Source organism: Panthera onca, chromosome B2 (assembly GCF_046562875.1).
Source record: "Panthera onca isolate mPanOnc1 chromosome B2, mPanOnc1 haplotype 2, whole genome shotgun sequence".
Taxonomy (NCBI): domain Eukaryota; kingdom Metazoa; phylum Chordata; class Mammalia; order Carnivora; family Felidae; genus Panthera; species Panthera onca.
In genome coordinates this window covers 57,520,352-57,544,695 of record NC_138343.1, presented here as the reverse complement: position 1 = coordinate 57,544,695, position 24,344 = coordinate 57,520,352, and the positions used below count along the sequence as shown (strand labels likewise).

At 35.6% G+C, this 24,344-nt stretch overlaps 1 protein-coding gene and 1 pseudogene across 2 annotated transcripts in view; both read left to right on the top strand.

Annotated features, from left to right (window-relative positions):
* The window catches only part of LOC132667946 (protein eyes shut homolog), a 577,410-nt gene that overhangs the window by 317,712 nt on the left and 235,354 nt on the right, over nt 1–24,344 (top strand). The gene's annotated exons all lie outside the window — the stretch shown is intronic.
* LOC132667246 (large ribosomal subunit protein uL16-like) lies at nt 2,002–2,696 on the top strand (annotated as a pseudogene).

Here is a 24,344-nt window from a genome sequence, read left to right as displayed (position 1 = left end):
AAAATATTCTTTCCATTTAAATAAACTTTAAGGCCCTGATCCATACCTTTATCTCAGTTGGTTCCTAGTATACTTGCACAAATTCCAGAATGTCAAACCCAAAATGTTTTGTCAGGGAATCTATTTAAAAGTAGAATTAGTCAGAGAAAGACAAATACCATATGGTTTCACTCATACGTGGAATTTAAGGAAAAAAAAACAAATGAGCAAAGTGTGTGTGTGTGGGGTGGGGGGGGGAGTTGGGGAAGGGAAAGGGGGGCAAACCAAGAAAGAGACTCTTAACCATAGAGCATAAACTGATGGTTACCAGAGAGAAGGGGGGTTGAGGGATGGGTTAGGTGATGGGGACTAAGGAGGGCACTTGCTGTTAATGAGCACCAGGTGGTAACAGTGTTAACTAAATGGAATTTAAATAAAAACTTTTAAAAAAGAATACAGAGGGTAAAAAAGTATAATTACTCATAAACAACAGTTTTAACTTGAAAAGAACTTCCCCTGTCATTTCTCTTTCTAAAATGTTTACTGAAGTCCATTTTTCCCAAATTTATTCTCACTCTACCATTTCTAATAGTTTTCACTTGTTTCACAATGCTTTTGTCTCTATTTAAAAGTTATCTCTTGGGGCACCTGGGTGGCTTAGTGAGTTAAATGTCTGACTTCAGCTCAGGTCAGGATCTCACAGCTTGTGGATTCAAGCCCCACATCAGGCTCTGTGCTGACAGCTCAGAGCCTGGAACCTGCTTTGGATTCTGTGTGTCCCTCTCTCTCCCTACCCCCTCCCCTCTCTCTCTCTCTCAAAAATAAACAAACATTTAAAAAAATTAAATAAAAAAATTAAAAGTTATCTCTTATTTCCTGATAAAAGAAGATTCCATATGCAAAAGGGTCAGACTAATTCCCTAGTGTCTGTAAATCCTATTCATTGTTCCTGTCTTAAGAACTGGTAACCCTAAACCCCCAAAAAGAATTGGATTCTAAAAGTAAAAGAAACTCTAAACTTCAAACTGTAAAGTTGTCTCCTTCATACAAGTAACCATTTCGGGCCTCCATAATTTGTCATCTGGAACCCACGAATTAGATGGGTTCACAAGTGGGCAAGACACAGTGACAGGAAATCTACATCTCATTCATCATGGCCTCCACATGTCACCATCATTTTTCTAACTTGGCAACAAGAAAAACAGGAAAGACTTCTCTGTTATTAGTCAAGAATATCCGCAATTTGGAGTCAGAAGTAGTCTTCTGACCAATAAGACAAGAAACTTAACCTTTCTGAACTTCAACTTCTTCATCTATGAAATGGGGGTAATCATTCCTGTTTTGTAAATATAGATATTAAGATCATGTATTCAAATTTCCTGTTTTAGTTCTAAGAACAGAGTAGACAGTCAATAAAAAACGTTGTTACAGCTATTAAATTGAGACATATAAAATTGCATTTTTATGTGCTAAAAATGTTATACTCACAATTTCATGTAGTTCAACCTAATATAACCTAATATATTTTTACTTCCCAGTGACTTGATGAAGAGCTGTGGTGTTATTTTAGGTATCTTTATATTGAAATAATGACTAAAGGATTGTAAAAGTCAGTGTCTCTTACAGATATTCTAACCCCAATCTGGTGCTATTGATATTGTCCTTAAAAGAGGGCATGAAGGAGATAGCAGAGAAGAGAGATTTCATTATGATTCAGGTGTTTGTTGTACAGTTGGGTCCAAGTGACTTTTTCAAATAAAATTATATATGAGTTTTGGAGTTTAGTCCCAAAAAAGTAAATTAAGGCAGTTGCCAGTTTATTCTAATGCAGATTATGAGTAAATGAACTATAAAGCCAATTGAAAACTGCAAAATGGGGGCACCAGGCTGGCTCAGTCAGAAGAGAGTGTGACACTTAATCTTAAGGTTGTGAGTTTGAGCCCCACATTGAGTGTACAGATTATGGGAAAATAAACTTTAGCCCTTTTCTTTCGGCATGCCACTGAAGATCCTGGTGTCACCATGGGCTGCCACTCCACTTGGTGTTACCAGTATTGTAAGAACAAGCCATATCCAAAGGCTCACTTCTTACAAAGGTGTCCTTGATGCCAAGATCTACATCTTTGACCTGGCGTGGAAAAAGGCAAAAGTGGATGAGTTCCCACTATGTGGTCACGTGGTGTCAGATAAATATGAGCAGCTCTCCTCTGAAGCCCTGGAGCCTGCCCATATTTGTGTCAACAAGTATATACATGGTGAAAAGCTGTGGTAAAGAAGGTTTTCACAACCGACTGTCTCTCCACCTTTCCATGTCATCCATATCAACAAGATGTTGTTCTGTGCTGGGGCTGACAGTCTCCAAACAGGTATGCAGGGTGCCTTTGGAAAGCCCCAGGGTGTGCTCGCTTCGGCAGCACATATACTAAAATTGGAAAGCCCCAGGGCACAGCAGCCAGCATCCACATTGGCCAACTCAGCATGTCCATCCATACCAAGCTGCAGAACAAGGAGCATGTGATTGAGGCCTTATGAAAGGCCAAGTTCAAGTTCCCTGGCTACTAGAAGATCCGCATTTCCAAGAAGTGGGGATTTACTAGGTTGAATGTGGACAAATTTGAAGACATGGTAGCTGAAAGGTGGCTCATTGCAGATGGCTGTGGAGTCAAATACATCCCTAATAGTGGCCCCTTGATAAATGGCAGGCTCCGCACTCATGAGAACTGGCACTGCCCCCTCCTTCTTCATGCCCACTAATAAACCCTACTTCCTGTCTAAAAATAAAAATGAAAATTAATTGGGATGCCTGGGTGGCTCAGTTGGTTAAGGGTCTGACTTTGGTTTGGGTCATGATCTCGAGGTTCATGAGTTCATGCCCCACATTGGGCTCTGCACTGACAGTGAAGAACCTGATTCAGATCCTCTGTTTCCCTCTCTCTCTCTGCCCCTTCCCTGCTCGTGCTCCCTCTCTCTCAAAAAATAAATAAACATTAAAAAAAAATTTTAGTTAAAAAATTTAAAAATTAAAAATAAACTTAAACTTTAAAAATTTGTCAAATGAATTATATGATTGTAAACAATATAACTCATTGCTTTTTGGGGTAAAAAAATGCATAACATAAAATTTGCCACCTTAACCCCTTCTAAGTGTACACTATTACTATATTGTGTTAACTATATGCCCATAATTCATTGTTTTTGTAAAAATTTTTCCAGTAAGTGTTATATCTTATATTCCTAGAGTTCCACAAAAATATCAGTAAATTAGATCAAATTTAAATACTTTCGATTACAATTCCAAAACTCAAGCTGTATGTGTATAAAGAAAAGAGGAAAGAAATTTTCATTTTCAGTAATATTAGAAAATGGCAATAATCATACCCTGTATATAATAAATAATGGGCATTTATTTTTTTAAGTTTATTTTGAGAGAGAAAGAGAGAGTGGGGGAGGAGCAGAGAGAGAAGGAAAGAGAGAGAGAATCTTAAGCAGGATCCATGCTGTCTGCCCAGTGAGGGGCTCAATCTCACACACTGTGAGATCCTGACCTGACCTGAAATCAAGAGTTGGACACTCAATTGACTAAGCCACCCAGGCACCCCTAACGGGCATTTAAAACTTAAAGCAAACCAAAGGAAGACAAGTAAAGTTGACATACACTTCCCCAGATATAAGACATGGTGTAGATTTCTCCATGTGCAAGAGGATCCTACATTGCTTAATCAATGCTATATTTCAGATTAGGAGAACCAGTAGTTCATTAAATCCAACAAGCCTTTTTCCTATTGATTTGAAGAGATTTTACTCTTTGTGAATGTTTTGTAATTTTTTTCACAACCAAAGTCACAACCAACTGTGACTCTGCCAGAAATATCTTAGTAGATTTTATGGTTACTATTCAGGTAACAGGGATCAATTTGCTGTTTTTCAAAACTGCATTAGTCTAGTAATGATAGCAGCAGAAACTTTACTGTTCCCCAAGCACTTGACTCAGGTTAGATTACTATCCCAAAGAGTTCATCTTTCTTTTTTAGTAATTATCACAATAATACTTAAGTAAAGTACAGATAAATGAATGAATGATCTATTAAAAATTTTGATTGTATAGATTAAAGTACCCAGCTGATTTGATCCCTTCATTTGTCCATCAGGTATTTTGAAATCAGGTAAGATAAAGTAAATAAATCAAACCACTAAAAATGTTCTACTTCATGAAAATAGCTCCATGAATAAGGAGTAGTCTCATATAGTTTAATAAAAATGGGGGGGGGGGGATTGCCTCTGATTAATCTTACATGAGGAAATTTTAAGCTATCACTCATCAGAAAAAGTCAATTTTATCTAAAATGAATTTTGGTTCATTTAGGATGTTTATTCAATTTTATTCAGATACACTGAAACTTTACTCAGTGTCTAAATTATAATTTAAGCATCTATATGATGAATGTTCCCACACAGTTTTAGAAAATGAAATGCCACATTTCAACTCATCTGAACTAATGAAATACCACTCAATAAATTAAATCCTGATGTGTTTTGTATCAGGTATACAATTCACATTGACTACATGTACCCTATTAATGATTTTAGGACAAGGTAAAAAAAATCAGAAATAATGACAGATGGGAATTTCTAGCAAATCCACAGCAACCTACAGTCTTATCTGGATGTGTGTGTTTGTTCATTGTTTCATAGTTTACTAATGATTCATGTTCACCAAATATGATCTTGTTAAGATGCTGCCAAAGGGAGCACGTTATTCAAAACCTCATTCCTTCATTAAGAAATCTATTTCTCATAATCTGAGCCTATCTTCTTTCTTCCATGGATGTTTTACATTTTAACATTTTTTAAAGTGACTAAAGCAATCCATCTTGTTTGGAAATAGCAATTCCACAAAAGAATGAATTGTACATTTTGTGATACAAACTCAAGTACATTACATTTGTCTGGTTTTCTATTAATATTCATGAAATTTTTTGCACTATTTGTTTTCTAGACTGTGTTTAATTTAGTTCCCACTTTTCTAGTAAATGTGGTTGAATAAAAGCTCAAATTGCTATTTTGTGAAGTGTACTGAAGTGTTAATGTGTAATATAGTTAAAAATGACTAATGAAAAAGTTAATAGGACCTTTTTCCACAGTCTGTTTCCCAATATGTTCTATAGAATGCTTGCATTATCACTGGTCTTTTTACATTGGGACATACTATATAAATATTTGCCATTGTCATCATTGTAAAATCTAATAAGCTAGAATATAATATAGGAGGGTAGTATAAAACCAAATTTAAAAATTCCAATCATTTAGTTGCCTACTATATGATCTAGCTGTTCCATAACCATCTCAGGCTCCACGTTTCCAAAACATAATGCTTTGTCTTACCTAACATCACAAATATCCTCTTATTCCTGTATTATGCACCCTAGTTATTGAGAAAAGTTGAAAGCATGTGCTCTGACATTAGATGATCCTAGGTTCAAATCCTGGCTTTGCAGCTTTTCTTTGTATGGTCTTGGGCAAGTTGCTTAACCCAAGTGTCTTCATCTGCAGAATGTAGATAATAATTTTTACATCATAGACTAAAAGAGATGATATAGATAAAGTGTTTCCTCAGCATCCTAAATCAGTAATCTTAGAGTTTTTACTTAGTCTCCTTCTTTACTACCTCCTTTACAGCCAATCCAGGCTCATGTTTCCTTATTCCTTGACTATCTGCCCCCTTCCTCTTTATTCCCACTGTACCATCCTTAGTGAACACCCTCCTTGCTCCCCTGAATGATTTCTGTGTTCTTCTCAATGGTTTCCCTCTCTCAACTCTAAGCCCCTCCAATCCTTCTTCCACAAGACTTCCAAAATAATGTCACTAAACATCTGGAATAATGTCACTACAACACAAATCTGATTATTTTACTTTCCCAAATTAAGCTTTCAGTAGCCTAAACCCAAACTCTTTCATATGATTTTTAAAGCTCTCCCTGATCTGAGATGTATCTACTGCTCTTATGTCAACATTATCTCTCACTACTCCTCATTCTCCACCCCAGATCTAGCACACTTAACCGATGTATTATCTTTGCATGTCTAGAATAAAAGAAAAGCAACAAACATACCTCCCTGTAGGGTTCGAAGTTGTCAGTTTTCATTACTGTGTTATACGACAGAATTAACTATGTAAAATCCCTTAAAAGATTACTTATTTTGTTGTTACAGAAATAACAAGTAGAAATCAGAATTCTCATTCAAAATCTTCTCAGACATGCAACACTGTTTTTCTTTTATTGCTAATACAAACTAATGCCTTCAATAACATCAGAGGTAGAGCTTTCCAAATCAAAACTTTAGAGGTGAGCCTAGAATCCAATTTTAATAGGATATGCTACAGTGAATTTCTTAGAATTTATAATCAGGTTTCCTAATAATCACTTTTTTTATATAATGTTAAATGTATTAGAATTTAAAGAGATGAATATTTAACATTTTAAAAAGCAATACAGTGAAAAGTTTTTTAAAGAAAAAATGCAATGCCATGAAAATGCAATTAGTACACAGTAAGAAAAAAAATTAGAAGTGTCAATTTGAGCATTATCCTCTTACTGGAATTAGTAATGTGTAAAATTTCCCTTGCACATTTTTGGTGATCCAGTATGTCTCACGTGATTCTTTTTTTTTTTTTTTTTTTTTTTGTCACATGATTCTTTACCCCAAATTCATAGAAGATATATCACAATTTTATGGACAGGCAAAAATAAACAGATTCTAGGCTCAAAATTACCATCTTCAGAGTACTAGCAATTCCTGGCTCTGGTTTTCTCATTCAGTGGCCTGAATTTATTTGATATGTCACAGTTCCAAATCTAGTACTGCCTAGTTAGTTCCCTTCTCCTCTCTGTGAATCACACATGTTTAAGGCTGTAACTGCACTTGACTCTCATAATTTGAGGTTATCAAATTCATCTTTTTTTATTTTCTCCATGGTAGTATAGCTTGCAGGATCTCAGAGCTTGTTAAGTCTAACACTGTTATGCAGATCTGTCTCACTGATTGAATAAATATAAATTAACCACAATCCTGGGTAAAGGATGATTAAATATACTTAATCTCTTTACTGTCCCTATAATTGAAAGAAAATGGCCATTAGTCAAGAGCTTCTTAAACTAGGCACCTTGACCCTTTGGCCCAGATAAGTGCTGTGAGAGCTTGTTCTGTGTGTTGTAAGATGTTTAGCAACATCTCCAGCCTCAACATACTAGATGTGCGTAACACAGTATGTCTGTCCCCCACCCCAGGTGACAACCAAAAATGTCTCCAGACATTGACAAACATTCCCTGAAAAAGAACAAAATCACCCCTGGCTTAGAACCAAAGCATTAGATTGTGCTATTTTTGAAATGCAGTATCTAATCAGGGGTTGGCAGACTACAAACAAGGAGCCAATCTGGCCACAGTCTATTTTCATACAGCCCATGGCTAAGAATGGTTTTCACATTTTTAAAGGATGGCAAAGAGGAGGAAGAGGAGGAGGAGGAAGGAGAAGGTATGTAAGAGACTGTAGGTAGCCTGCAAAGTTTAAAAATATTGCTACCTGGCACTGTACAGTAAAAGTCTGACAATCCTTGAGATAAATAAACTGAGGGTAAATAAAGTGACGTGCTCAATTTCACACATTCTTACATCATTTCTAGTTCTTTCATTATTCTCAACTTTGAATAGTTCTGCAATGTATGTGACACATGACAATGAGCATTCATAATTAGGTTCCAAATAAAGAGCAATGAAAAACATGATTCTCTTACATATGTTTGAGTTTGTAGTTGATGTTCCCTTTCCTGACTTCCTGTTTGGTTTGTACTAGGAATCCATGCAACATGCATTCTAGTTTCATATATACAACCCATTTTGGGGAAAAAGTAAAACATTATTTTTGTATATCTCAAGTATTAGAATAAGGATTTTGCCTACTTGCCTTTAGAGAATATCATAAACTTTGAACTATTATTACACATTGAAATACAGAGAATGGTAAGAATCTTTGAATTGTCTATTTGTTTCTTCTAAGATTTTATTTAAATTCAAGTTAGGTAACATGTAGTAAAGTACTGGTTTCAGGAGTAGAATTTAGTGATCCATTACTTACATGTAACACCCAGTGCTCATCACAATTGCCCTCCTTAATGCCCCTCACCCATTTAGCCCATCTCCCAACCACCTCCCCTCCAGCAACCATCAATTTGTTCTCCATAGTTAAGAGTCTCTTATGGTTCACCTCCATCTCTGTTTTTACTTATTTTATTTTTCCTTCCCTTCACCTATATTCATCTGTTTTGTTTCTTAAATTCCATATATGAGTGAAATCATATACTTGTCTTTCTCTGACTGATTTATTTCACTTGGCATAATCACTCTAGTGTCATCCACATGATTGCACATGACAAGATTTCATTCTTTTTAAGTTTATTTATTTTGAGAGAGAGAGAGAGAGAGTGTGTGTGTGTGTGTGTGTGTGTGCATGAGTTGGAGAGGGGTATAGAGAGAAGGGGAGAGAGAGAATACCAATCAGGTTCCACATTGTCAGCATGGAGCCGGACGTGGGGCTCAAATTCATGAACAGTGAGATCGTGACCTGAGCCAAAAGCAAGAGCCAGATGCCTAACCAACTAAGGCACCCAGGAACCCCAAGATTTCATTCTTTTTGATGGCTAATATTCCAGTGTGTGTGTGTGTGTGTGTGTGTGTGTGTGTGTGTGTGTGTGTGTGTGTGTATGGCTGTATCTTCTTTATCCATTCATCAGTCGATGGACATTTGGGCTCTTTCCATAATTTGGCTATTGTTGATAGTCCTGCTATAAACATTGGGGTGTGTGTGTCCCTTTGAATCAGCACTTTTGTATCCTTTGGATAAATACCTAGTACTACAATTGCTATGTCATAGGGTAGCTCTATTTTTAAATTTCTGAGGAACCTCCACGCTGTTTTCCAGAGTGGCTGCACCAGTTTGCATTCCCACCAACCGTGTAAGAGAGTTCCCCTTTTCTCTGCATCTTTGGCAACATCTGTTGTTTCCTGAGTTGTTTATTTTAGCTATTCTGACAGGTGTGAGGTGGTATCTCATTATGGCTTTGATTTGCATTTCCCTGATGATGAGTGATGTTGAGCATCTTTTCGTGTGTCTGTTAGCCATTTGTATGTCTTCTTGGGAGAAATGTCTATTAATGTCTCCTGCCCATTTCTTAACTGGATTGTTCATTAATTGGATGTTGAGTTTGCTAAGTTCCTTATAGATTTTGGATACTAACCCTTTATCAGATATGTCATTTGCAAATTTCTTCTCCCATTCCATTGGTTGCCTTTTAGTTCTGCTGATTGTTTCCTTCACTGTGTAGAAGTTTTTCATCTTGATGAAGTCCCAGTAGTTCATTTTTGCTTTGTTTCCCAACCTCCAGAGACATGTCTAGTAAGAAAATGCTACAGCGGAGTTCAAAGAGGTTGTTGCCTATGTTCTCCTCTAGGATTTTGATGGTTTCCTGTCTCACATTTAGGTCTTTCATCCATTTTGAATTTATTTTTGTGTATGGTGTCAGAAAGTGGGCCAGCTTCATTCTTCTGCATGTCACTGCCAGTTTTCCCAGCACCATTTGTTGAAGAGACTATTTTTTTTCCCATTGGATATTCTTTCCTGCTTTGTCAAAGTTGAATTGACCATATAATTGTAGGTCCACTTCTGAGTCCTCTATTCTATTCCATTGATCTACGTGTCTGTTTTTGTGCCAGTGCCATACTGTCCTAATGATTACAGCTTTGTAATACAGCTTAAAATTCAGAATTGTGATGCCTCCAACTTTGCTTTGCTTTTCAACATTACTTTGGCTGTTCAGGGTCTTTTCTGGTTCCATTCAAATTTTATAATTGTCTATCTATTGCCTGTTTCTCAACATAATACCATTTTCATTCCAAATAAAGAGCAGACACCCTTTTCTTTAAAATGCTTATTACCTCATGTTGTTTTGGTAAGTAGAATATTAATACTCAAGATACCCAATTTCATCTTGCTTCAGCTTAAACTCTTTTTTTTTTCTTTAGTGGTATAAGAATGTCATGTGTTATTTGTTGTGGTTCATTTTATGTTTAAGATTATCCCTTCTTCTTAATGCTTCAGTTGTAGGTTTTCTGCTTGATAATTCTGGTTTCTTTGATTTCCATGATTTAAGGCTACCTAGGATTCCCAACTTTGCACACTGGAATCACCTGTGTAGCTTCAAAAAATACATGTGCCTGTGTTCCATCCCTAGAGATTGGGAATTAGTTGATTGGGGTTATGGCCTGATCATTGTAATTTTTGTAGGACACCCAGGAGTTGTCAATGTGGAAATAAGTTTGGGGACCACTGATAAAAGAGTTAGGTATTTAGATTCAGAGCCAGTCTATTTGGGTCCATATCCTGGATCTTCTCCTTGTGAGGTTGGACAAATCACTTACAATCCCATGCTTCCATTCTCTTATCTGTAAAATGGACACTATAAGATTGCCTACTTGTGGAGGTTATGGTGAGTTAATATATGTAGTATATAGAAGCACTTGTTACTTGGCATTTAGTAAATCTTATTCAATTATTATCAATTAATAGTGGTAGTAGTATCAGTAGTAGTGTTGGTGATGTCATTACTTTGTATTGTCTTCAATCTTTCTCTTCAAATTTTTGTTGTTATTGTTGATTTAACACTTAATGGACCCAGGATTTTGTCTACCATTTAATTTGAATACACTTCTGTTGTAAACCATTACAAAATACAGGCCTGACCAATGACAATATATTAGGAATCTAGAACCTTTTTATTTCCATTTACGTTGTTGAATTTATATTGATTAAATCAAGGTTCCTAACATATTAAGTTGCATTGTGAAAATGTTCAAGAGGAAAGATACTATTGCTTTATGATTTTTTTCTCAGCTACTCAACAGCTAAATATTTGTTAAAGCCAAGTCATTTGGATTATCTGTACATATTAAAAGTCCACTCACAATTTAATGTATACATATTCTTTTTCTTAAGTTTGTTTTATTTATTGTTTTTAAGTAGGCTTCACACCCAGTGTGAAGCCCAGTGCAGGGCTTGAACTCACGACCCTGAGATCAAGACCTGAGCTGTGATCAACAATCAGCTGCTTAACCAACTGAGCCACCCGGGCACCCCTATACATATTCTGATCTCATTTGTGTCTAAATTACTTTTTAGCTATTTAATTTACATACATAAAACACTATCAGTATAATTTGGAGGGTTCTAGAAAACTTAAAATTTCTAATTTTTCCAGTGATTAGATTTGTTTCGTTACCTTTTAGTCACACCTAATCTGAATGTAATTAAATTAACCTACAATATGTTTCCAAAGTGAATTTGAATAGACAACAAATTTTGACAGTTTGTGTAGACTTTTTGCCTAGGTTTGTATAATTTGTTTAAAAATATCTGCAAAAGAATTTGTGACCCATTATAGATAATTAACCTTTTTATTAGAGTTATCATTGCTTGCTTATGAATGTATTTACAAATATTCTTTCTCAAATTCAGAGGTAAGATTATCCCTTGAAAAATTTACCTAAAATATTTTAGGAAATAAAATCCTTGATACTTTTCACCATTATCTTAATCCTCTTGAAAATGTAAATTATGCCTTGCCAGAATTGGGCAGGAAACCAAATTTAATGGTTATGTGCCTATTAGAGTAAAAGGATTCTGTCTTCTCTCAAGGAAGCAGACTTATGATGAATGGGTGAAAATTAATTTGAGTAAAGTTTTGATTCAGGGTACGAGGAGGAACAATAAACAATAAAAGACAAACAATATAAAGACAGACAACCCAATTTTAAAATAGGCAAAGAACCTGGCATTAAAATAGGCAAAGAACAGACATTTCTCCAAAGAAGACATATAAAAGGTCAATAGGCCTATGAAGACATGCTCAAAATCATTAGTTATTAGGGGAATGCAAATCAAAACCATGAGATACCACTGTATACCTACTACAATGGCTATAATTTTATTTTCAAAATGAAAAATAACAAATGTTATTTGCAAGGGTGTGAAAAAATTGGAACCCTAGTACAATGCTGGTGGGAATCTAAAATAGTCTAGTCACTATGGAGAACAATTTGATGGTTCCTTAAAAAGTTAAATGTAACATTACTATATGACCCAGCAATTACGCTCCTAGGTACATACTCAAAAGAACTAAAAACAGGGACTCGAACAGATTCTTATATTCCAGTATGCATAGCGGCATTGTTCACAGTAGCCAAAAGCTGTGAACAAATATATGTCTATCAAGAGATAGATAAAATGCCTTAAAAAAGGAATGAAATTCTAATACATGTTACAACATGGATGGACCTTGAAAACTTCATGCTAAGGTGAAATAAGCCAGACACAAAAGAACAAATACTATATGATTCCACCTACATGAAATGTCTGGAATAGACAAATTCATGGACACAAATTAGATTCAAGGCTATTGAGGGGAGGCTGAATGGGGAACTATTGCTTAATAATTAGAGTTTCACCCATTTGGTGTGATGAAAAATTTTGGAAATAGTGGTGACCGTCACACAATATTGTAAATATACTTAATGCCACTTAATTTTACACTTAATATGGTTAAAAGGGTAAACTTTATGTTATATATGTTTTACCACAATTAAAAGCAGGTTTAAAAAAAAACCTTGTGGGCAGATTCTGAATAGTTGAGTCCTGAGAACATGATAGGAACAAAATACTGTCTGGTGTACCAACCTTTTTATTTATTCCTAGAAAGTTTTTGATGAGAAGGTATAAACAGCGAGAGAAAATTTTAAAAGTTACAAAATGGAAACAGGTACAACTTTAATGCAGGGTAATTTGGAAAATAGCCAATAAAAATTACAAACACAAACTTTCTTCTTTGGTAATTCTACTTGTCGAATCTACTTGTAGAAAAAAATGAAAATATATCCATAGAGGGAGGAGAGGTTACATAAAGTACAGTGAAATCCATACAATGAAATACTCTACCACCTTAAAAAGAAACATGGAAACTCTTTGTGTCATGCTAGAACATAATCTCTAAAATGGATTAAATAATAAAAACACCATGGGAAGAATGTATATAGTATTTGTGTCCACATGTGTCTGTGTATGTGTGCATTTACAGATGCATAGAGGACTTCTGGATAAATAAACAAGAAATTGGTAACACTGGTTCCTCGATGGACAGGACTTGGGTAGTCCAGGTGTGGGGTAGGAGAAAGATTTTACACTATATACATATCTTTGCATACCTTTTGAATCTTGAGTCATGTGAATATGTTGCATGAAAATAACAAAATGTTTTAAAGTAATATTTTTAGGGGCGCATTGGTGGCTCAGTTGGTTAAGCAGCCAACTTTGGCTCAGGTCAAGATTTCACAGCTCATGAGGTTCATGAGTTTCAGCCCAGCATCGAGCTCTGTGCTTACAGACAGCTCAAAGCCTGGAGCCTGCTTCAGATTGTCTCCGTCTCCCCCCTGCACGGTCTCTCTCCCTCTTTCTCAAATATAAATAAGCATCTAAAAAAAACTCTAAAATAATCTTTTTATAATCCTTCGTTGTAGAAAATAGTGCTGTATTACAGGGGGAAAAAACATGTTCCTTTGCCCCTCGTTTTTATAACAAGACCTACCATTTATTTAGCTAGTGAACATTCACTCTGTTTTTACTTCAAATCAGAGTTTCACAAGATGAACATTGTTGATAATTTAGGGATATATATGCTTTGTTGTTAGGGGCTGCCCTGTGCATTATAAGATGTTTAGCAGCATTGGTGACCTCTTCCTACTAAATGTCAGTGGCATCCCCCTCTTGCTGTTGTGACAAAGATTTCTCCAGACATTGCCATATATTCCCTGGAGGTAAATGGGGCAAAAAGGAAACCCAGATTGAGAAACACTGCCTTGATATAATCCATGTATGGTGTTGAACCCAGTATCTGATTTAAGAAAATCTTCAATAAAGGGTACCTAACACGCACACATCACGGGGTCTCACACACACACACACACACACACACACACAGAATGGCTTTTATACAAACAGTGGCAAAACTGTTAAACAATGAAGAAATGGCTTCGTGACATAATGAGCCTTCTTTCATTTGAATATTCAAACAGGTTGAAATTCATCTTTTACAAAGCCTTTACAAAGTGTCTTCCTTTAAGTAGGAGAATGGACTATGCATCTCAAGTCTTTCCTACCACTAAGACTCCTGGGTTCTGAGTACAGTTGACCCTGTTCCAGTTTGCATTTATAGGTATATAACTGTTAATGTGAGAAATTCTTCTTTATAAAGTTTGTCTGATTATTTTATTCTGCTGGTAAAAAGTGCATGGAACTGTGTTGTATTATGATGCTCTACAAAAAGACCATAAAGAGAAAAGGGGAGGAGGATCATTTTTTCTCTTCTAAGTACTAGAAAGGAAAGTAGCTTGATCCTTACAACCCTATACTTATATAATCACTCAGAATGAAACAATCATATGTGTATTTTAATATTCCTATTACATCTAGTGCTTTTTTTTCTTTGAAAACTATCACTTCAGGAAATTCTAGGCTCTGGCTGAGGTATTAGCAAAATGAGAACCCCTTCTCAATTCAGAAAATGCTTTTGAGTAGAGAAAATATTCAAAGATTCTTTAATAAGGTTGGTAAGTTTCCTCATTTGTGGATACTTCTTTGTTCTCCCCTTTACAATTCACAATGTAATATAGAATTGCTTCTGTAGTGGCATAAAACTTTGATTCCCTGGAAAGTCTTTGAGTAGAAAGACAAGCTTTCTCCACCCATCTACAGCACCACCACTGAGAACTTTCTTTGGCCTAAAGAACTTATGATTTCAAAATTTGTATTATTCTCCCCAAGATTAAAACACTTGATTCTCAGTTGGTTGAAGGTTAAAGTAAACCACTGTGGAAATGTTTGCTATATTGGTTGTCAACAAAACATCTGCAATTGATAAAAAGCTTTGAATATAAACATTTCCTTTTACTATAGATAGCAAATATAATCCCACCCCCTAAAGGTAATTAAAAACAAACCAAAGGGAAATGTGTTTTAGATTTCAAAGTATCAAATAGTAAAGGACTGTAAATTGCTGAATATATTTTTGCCATTGCTTTTCCAGTTACTACTATGACTGTGTTCACCCTTAGTGTTTAGTGAATTAGTGAGCACAGTCCCCTTTGCACTTTAAAGAGGTCTGTTAGAATGTTTTTATTACTCTATTTGAATTGCAATAAATGCAGGTACTAGATTTAGGTATCTGTAATAGATTTGTGTTTATTACATCAGTGTTTCCTGTCAAATTTAACTACACTGTGAAAATGTTAAAAAAGAGATACACTGTTGCTTTCTGATCTTTTTCATAACCACTCCACAACTGAGATATTTGTTAAACCCAAATCTTTTAGATTATCTGTATACCTTAATAAGGTGTCCACTTATAATTCAATATATACACATTCTAATCTCATTTATGTCTGAATTCCATTTTAATTATTGAACACTGCTAATATTCTAATCCTTGCCTCTAATTTTTAACATTGTTTCATTAAAAAAAGAAAAACTTCTGCTCTGTATTTGCTTATTGTGGCTGCTGTAACCTAATTGCCATAAAATTGATGGCTTAAAACAATAGAAATTTACTTTCTCATAGTTCTGGAGTCCAGAACTATGAAGTCACGGTGTCAGTAAAACCGCCCTGCCTTCAGAGGCTTGAGGGAAGATTTGTTCCTCACCTCTTCTATCTTTGAGTCATTGGCAGCATTTTGGTGTTTCTGGAATTCACTTCAATCTCTGCTTCCATCTTCACATCAAAACCCAGCTATGTCAGCTAGGTACTAGGGGACCGCAGATAGTTAGCCCCTCAGGTACTCAACTTCCTGATCTTTAAATGGAAAAAAAACCCAACATGTTTCTGCTTAATTCGTGGGGAGGATGATGTTGAATATTTTAAAGTCCTTGGGGAGGGGCACCTGGCTGGCTCAGTCACTACAGTATGGGACTCTTAATCTGGGGATGGTGAGTTCAAGCCCCACATTGGGCATAGAGCTTACTTTTTAAAAAAGAATTTAAAGGTAAAATACTTGAGGAAAATAAAATGCTTGGTTCATAATAAATGATATACAAATGTTTATTAAATAAAGCAAACTATCCCATTATAAGAGGCCATTGCTATAATAACAATGTATACCCAATGAAGGTATCTCTGTCACTTTCAAATGATGTATTCCAGTGTGTCCTCTCATTGGTCAAGCATTGCTTACAATGGATAGAAGATAAGACAGAGCAGCATGAAAGCATGAGATACTGGACTGGGGCTCTTTAAAGAAGAGCAAAAAAAGCTAAAGATGAGGAAAAAAATATTCTCCTTTTTGTTTGTTTTCTATAATCAGTAAAGATAGGCACTCTTTGAACTCCCTATTTTCATTTTTGCCTCATGAGCCTGGCAATCACAAGCTCCCAGTTTGTATCTCTGAGTAAAATCTTCCCAGCATCACTTGCTCACTGAGTTTGAGTGAGACTTGAAGACGAAGCACAGATCTGTCAGCTCTCATTAACACTAACCTACACTGCCAATACTGGTGTGCCGGCCCTGATTCCTCTGGTTTTGGTGAAAATTGACCTCTCAAAGAATGGTAGTGTCTTTCTTGTCTACCCTCTATGAAGACCTTCAGAAGACAACTGCTTTATCTACCTCCACCTCCCCACCACCTATTAGTTTCTTACATAATAGGGATTCATTTGTTTATTGAATGAATAGATCCATTTTAAGTTGTATAAGATAATTTTCCTGAACACTAATTTATTTTATGCTTTATTTCCCTACACAGATTTTCCCTTTTTCTTCTATTTCCTACTATTTTCCCTCATATGAAAAACTAGTGTAGACTCAGTCCTATAATAGAATAACGAACAAATTTTAGTATGAACAAATGTACATGGGTTTTTAATTTTTTTAATGTTTATTTATTTTTAGAGAGAGAGAAGACAGAGTGCAGCCAAGGAGGGGCAGAGAGACAGGGAGACACAGAATCCGCAGCAGGCTCCAGGCTCTGAGCTGTCAGCACGAGCCTGATATGGGGCTAGAACCCACGAACTCATGGGATGTGGAATTGGGAAGGAACTTCAGGTCAGAACATGACCTAAGCCGAAGTCAGACACTTAATGACTAAACCACCCAGGCGCCCCTGAACAAATGTACATGTTTTAAGATAAAATGAAGTATTAGAGTTTAAAGGTAACTACCTTAAATCATTTGGATCAAGATTACATAAATAAAATTAACTGAGATTATGTATTTAGAGCTTATTAAATTTCTTCATCATTGTGGGCTTATAGGCCTCACAGTAATTTAGTTTTCTATTTGTATCAAGTAATATAAAATTTTGAAACCATCTCTATCAGCAATTTTACTTTGCACATGACATGACACGGATTTTGGTCTACTTGGTGTATTTCATTTGTCATCTTCTGGAACACTTCTAAAAGGTTAATGTAATTGTTTTTCTTATCATAAACAACTCCAGAAGTATGTTGTCTCTATTGTAAGGGTGAAAGACAAAGCATTTTTTCATCATCCTAATCATTTATTTAATTACATTTTTCTCAGTTTTTAAATTCAGAGTGCTTTCATGGGAGCTATTAATAAGAAACAGACCCTAAATTAAGGAGGGGCTAGTAATGCTTCTTCAAGCATTAAGCCTAGATTACATATATTCATTGATTGCATCTATTTTTATATTGATTGAATTTCTAAAATTTTACTTGTCTGGCTATCTCCAAATTGAAAGTTTGCTTGGGGTAAGAACTTTACTTTTCTTCTCTCCATATCAGAAGTTTCAAAGATGGGGAAGCCACCTTTGGCAAAGGTGTATAGGAGGACAATTGGGGGGGAAGTGGCATGCATTAAAACCTTAGAAACCATAAAGAAAAAAGTTATATATAAGAATGAGAAATAGATGGACTTTCCCAGAGAAAATTGAATAAGCTGAGACAAGGGACACTTAGATGGCGTGCCAGCTGACAAAGAAATATGAAACCAAAGAGGTATTGATCCTGAGGCACGGCTTGCTGGATCACACTACAGCCTTTTTACATTTAGAGTGATGAGAATATTTACAAGTTTGGCTTCGAGAGTGCTTGTGAAATTTAAATCCTTTGCATCTCTATTAATCTCTCTCTTCATATTTTTAATAAAAGCTAGATTAATAAATTGGATTAAATATGGTACAGTATAAATATTTTAGCATCGAAATATTATTTTTTTTAAATAAATCTCAAAATACACAGGCAGGAAAATCAATCATATGCTACAAATAATACTAATCATGCAAAACCCAGTATTTAGAAGACAGGTAAACCGCACGTTTATTATTTAGGTAAGGCAATTTTGTAAGAATCAGCCATCACTCACTGTAATACTTCTAAAAAATGACAGGGACACACATGGTTTTTTCCTAAGGGAAACAGGTCTTTGGTTTCACTCCTAAGCTAACGGAAGTGAATCTCTCTACATACCCATATCATCAGAATGGCTTTTTGTTCAAATTGGGTGAAATAATCTATTATTAAATTGATTTTTTTCAAATGCTATTTCAACTTGGGAAACTTCAGTAGCTCAAAATATGTGTATATGAGAGTTTAGGGCTTGAAGAGGAAAGGATCAGAAATGAGTATTTTCAACTCCTGAGTTTTGACTGTTTACTTAGTGGACTGGATACAAATATACCCCAAGATTGCTAAAAACAAATGAATTGAGCAATAAGTATTAGACTTGAAGGGTAAAACTAAGTACTAATTGGCATTTATAAACTGTGTATGTGTAGGTTTTAAGGGTAATATTCTTCAAACCCCCATTTATCAGCAGAGTAAACTGATCCAACCTAGAGCTATGAACAGAGTATGAATAAAACAGATTTCCTATTGAAGTTCCAAATTAAATGCCAACAATGAAGCTAAGCTTTGCAACTTAATGCCCTTGTTCTAAGTGAATACTTAAATCCTACTAGGAAATATTCAAGAATCTCCATGGATTCAAGATCTTAGAGGAAAAAGGGAGGATAAAGGGTTGAATGATTTGTAGCTTTGCCAATTTACCAGGCATAAATACTCCCACCATGGTCAATTTCAAATTACCAACATGAATTCACAGATGTGTGAATTGAGAAAGAATGCACAAAACCAGCTCTCGTGAGTCAGTACTAGCCTTCTCCAGCACACCATTGAAGCTTCTTACCATGATATTCAGATAGATTAAAGCCAGATGTCAGGTCAAAAAACACAGTATTTCTGAATACAAATTTCAATTTGTGTAATTGTAATAGTCATTATGTGAATGTTTTTACTGGGCAAAGAAAACAAGGGTATTCTGGCCGTCTATACTTTTATAGGTGCTACCGGGAGACCATGAAATCTCTGGTCTGTATATGCTGTAGGTCCCAGTGCACATGAATTGGATAGTGTAGTCAGAAGTAAAATCACAGTTTTTGGAATATCTGTGATATCTCATGACAGCTGGTTGGTTGTTCCCTTGACGACTGCTCTGGCTAATCAAGGGTGTAAATGAAGTTCCTGCTCCAGCAGTCTTCAGGAATCATTGCAGATTCTTTCTTTAGTATCAGTGCTTCACAGGATAATGGCTCGGTTTTCTCAGTAATTTATTATTCAGGATATTTGGGCTATCTGTCAGTCAGAGAAAAGGCTAAATAAAATAACCTAAAGCCAATGACCATCTCATGACAATCATCTAGAGGCAGGAAGTCCTTGTAACAATCACCTATCAGACAGAGGTCAGGCAGCATTCCTTGTACAAACTGTTTGTGTGGCCATCCTGGCCAGCTCTTTGGTGCTCTAAATAAAAAGGCATGCTTCAAGGTGCCTTTGGTGTGTTTACATTGCTTTTATTTGGCAAAGGGCCTAACAGTGATTTTTGTGTCTGATCTTTTTTTTTACATTCATTTAACATATAGATTGTGCTGAGTCACATTAACAACCTCAAACAGTATGGCTGTGTTGATTGGGCTGTATGAAACCTTCATGGTCGTAAACAGCATCTTCTTAAATTTGCCCACACAGCCATGACAGTCACATTAGATACATGACCGGTAAGGAAAACTGTATGTCTCTGGACAGTTTCATCCATACTGCCTGATGTATAATCTTTTAAATATATTTTCCCCTGTTTTCCTGTTGCAAACAGGGACCTAAAACAATCACACTGTCAATTAGATCCTATCTGTGGGGATCAGATGCCTTTCAGTGCCTCCATCTCTGCCATGTACCTTTACTGCCATCTGCCGATCTGAGTCTCCCATCTCAGCTATTCATATGCAGAGCTAACTCTCACAACTCCAGTGAAACTTTGAGCGGAATGTGGAGATCATAGCAGCTAACATTGAGGTTAATCTCTCTCAGTCCTAAATCTAGCCAGAAAGATTCTTTTAATGGAAGTTCCAAGCTGGAGCTTAATGTGAATGTTATCTATTCATTTCAGAGTAATACTTAACATGTGGTAAACATTAAGGCTGGTTATTTTTGGTCATAATAGTTACTATCTTGGAGATTCACTTAACTGCTATCTATATTAAAGGTTATCCATATAGAGAACTTGTTTTTACATTCATTTTTAAAGTCTAATTTAGGTAAATAAAGAAATAAACCCAGCAAAGTTAATTCACGTCCAAAATTTAAAATAGACAAGCTAGGGGCGCCTGGGTGGCTCAGTCGGTTGAGCGTCCTACTTCGGCTCAGGTCATGATCTCACAGCTTTTGAGTTTGAGCCCTGCGTTGGGCTCTGTGCTGACAGCTCAGAGCCTGGACCTGCTTCTGCTTCTGTGTCTCCCTCTCACTGCCCCTAACCCACTCACATTCTGTCTCTGTCTCTCTCAAAAAATAAATAAACATTTAAAAAAATAATAATGAATAAAATAGACAAGCTAGAATCATTGCTGTATAATAACCAAACCTAGCGAGTGATAAGAGAAAAGAACATATTTTGCACCTGTGGAAGGATTCAGTATTGCCATCAACTTTGCAATATTCCCTAGACACAGTTGGTGCTGTTCAGTTATGTTACTTTTATATCATGGCTTAAAATTCTATAGCTACTACAATTATGCATGAGCTATGTTTTGTGAGCCTTCAGCATAGCACTACATTGGCCTTTTAAAGCATTTAATTTCATTATGGTATAATGCCAGTGACTCATATAACTCCAAGATTTGACAAATCAAACGTAAGTACCTTAAAGAAGAAAGAAATCCATACTTCCTATTTCTCTCTGGAAGAAAGACAAACCACTTTACTTATGTGCTTTTGAAATCTGCCACTGAAGAAAAACATGAGACAGATGCATTGAAATGTGAAAGCGCACGCACACACACACACACACACACACAACCCGAGATGGAAAAAGCCAAAGAAATTATTCTTTCCAAATTTAAAAGCCTGCAAAATTATAAAGGCACCTCCAATGTGCTTAATTTTCCTTCATTCCACCCCTCACAGATTAAAGATAACTTTCTATTTACATGGCCCTTCAAAAGTTAGGGCTCAGGGCACCTGGGTGGCTCAGTTGGTTAAGCATCTGGCTCTTGATTTCAACTCAGGTCATGATCATATGGTTCAGTTCATGAGATCGAGCCCTGCATTGGGCTCTACAGTGACATTGCAGAGTCTGCTTGAGAGTCTGTTCCTCTCTCTATCCCCACATGTGCGTGCTCTCCCTCCCTCTCTCTCTCATAATCAATAAATAAGCATTAAAAAAAGTTATAACTCAATTTTATCTTTATTGTTGTTTTTTCTTATTGTAAAAAAAAAGTGAGACTTCTGGCCAAGATGACTGTAACATCACACTTTGGCGTTCCTCCTTAGTGTCAAACACATAGCAACAATATAGAAAATTTTAAAATACACAACTGAAAATACAGAAGCGAATTCAAAAACAAGATAGACATCTTCCCAGACAAGAAACCGACAAGACTGCAAAGCATCAAGAGCTAAGACTGCAGGCCTGCCAAGATCTAGGACTAAAAACAGGGATGCTCAGCTCCTATAAGGGAATTTAAACTAGTCATTCAAGTATACATGTGATATCTCTATCATTTATCTACCTATCTACCCACAGAGAAAAAGAGAGACTGTCCTCTGGGATTCTGACTTTTAGCAAACTGCCAGCCTACAAAGAACAGAGACAACCAAAGCATCATGAGCAGAACTGTACCAAGCAGTCTTTTCAGCTCTGAATGGACCAAAGGATACCTTCAATATCACCATAGAACAGAACTGCCAAATATACATTATCCAAGATTCAGGTTTAGATGCTCTGAAGATCAGGTAGGGTTCTCATTAGGCAAGCAGACATGGGTTACACCAGATGAGCACAACAAGGAAAATGGAAGTGAGGGGAAAGAGAAAAAAAAAACTAAAAATGAGGCTACACAGCACAGTATCAGAACACATGGCAACACTGAGAAAGGAACAAAGGAAATCAACAAGTGGAACATGAATCACTCTAGATAAAATCATTTTTATGGAAAAATCTGACAAAAACTTTTAAGTAAATAGTTCTGGGATGCTAGAAGACATTAGTGAAAGAATAACTCGTCTTAAAGGAGAATCTATAAAGGAAAATCAGGCATAAATTATACAAAAATGATGCAAAAGATTCAAAATCCTGGGGAAGAAAATATTCATTAAAATTTAAAATTTATTAAAATTCTGTCAATAGAATAAATAGTCCTAGAGACTGCTGCAGAAAAAATTGGTGCCTAGGAAGAATACAGGACAGGGAAATTAAGAAAGTATTCTAAAGATGTGAAAGCAAGATTAAGAAATTTAGAGAACAGTTTAATAGTCTTCTGAAAAGTGTCTAACATAAATTCTAGAAGAAGAGATTTCAGAGGCTGTCAGAAAGCAATACAGTTGACCCTTGAACAACATGGGTCTCAACTGTGTGGGTCCACTTATATGCATATTTTTTTTTTTATAAATACAGTACAGTACTATAAATGCTATTTCCTCTTCCTTACGATTTTCTTGATAACATTTTCCTTTCTCTAGCTTAGTTTAGTGTAAGAATACAGTATATAACATATATAACATATAAAACGTGTTAATTGGCTGTTCATGTTGGTTATTGGTCGGACTTTTGGTCAACAGAAGGCTATTGGCTAACTTTTAAAAGTTGTGTGTGTATTTTCAAGTATGCAGGGCAGGGGTGGTCACCCCTAACCCCTGTGTTGTTCAAGAGTTAACATACCTAACATGAAGATAGTTTACCTAGAAAGAAAGCATGAAATCTAGGAAAACAAAAATGTCAATAAATTATTTTTGTTTTTATATAAATAAAAACTGAATTTTTTTTTATAAAACTGAATTTTTCTTTTAAGAGGTGAAATTTAAAATTATTGTATGTTCCATGTCCAAAATATGGAAAATACAAATAAGCAAAAGAGACCAATTAAAAATCATCTTCATTCTCAGCATGCACAGATAGCCACTGTTAATATTAGCGAGAGTAGATCAAGTATTATCTCTATGCATATTTTTTTATAAAAATGGTATATCACTCAAATTGTCTATCCTTTTTCTATTCTATACAAATATTTTTCTATGCCATTAGTTAATATTCTAACTCCTGTTTAAGAGCCGCATAGCATTCAATTATATAAAAGTACTTGATTGAACAATCCACTCTCCATTGTTTACATTTGTACAACCCTTCCCTTGGTTTTGGATATCCTGAACTTCCACTTTGAGCAGGCTCTTCTAAAAATTTAAAAATAAATTATCTTGCCAAATCAGAATTTTCTGCCAAATTGTTTAGCCTATCTAAAGACTGTAAATACAAAGAACAAGAATGTTACAGACACTGGAAAAAATGTTTCTTTCATCAAATTTTAGTTTTCAAGGTAATGCAACCTGAGTATTTGATTTTGAATCCCATTATAGGTAATATTAGTAGAAGTAGATGAACACTTCATCTTGACTGTGTAATTTATTTTCATAAAAATCTCTTTAGAGATCCCTGTCTAGTCAGCAAATAATTGCTTTAACTTTGGATTTTAATATTAGCACTGAATGATTTATGTACATTAAATAATGTGATTCTCACTAACCATTTATGAACCAAGAATGATTATCTCCCTTCTGTGGATAATCACACTTTAGGGAAGAAAGGTTAAGTGGTTTGCCTAGGATCACTCAGCTAGTCAATGGATTATATCAAAATATGATCCTTAAGTCTTTAAATCATTAGACTTGGCTGGCCTCAGCAATACTTGAGAGGCATACGGGATATGTA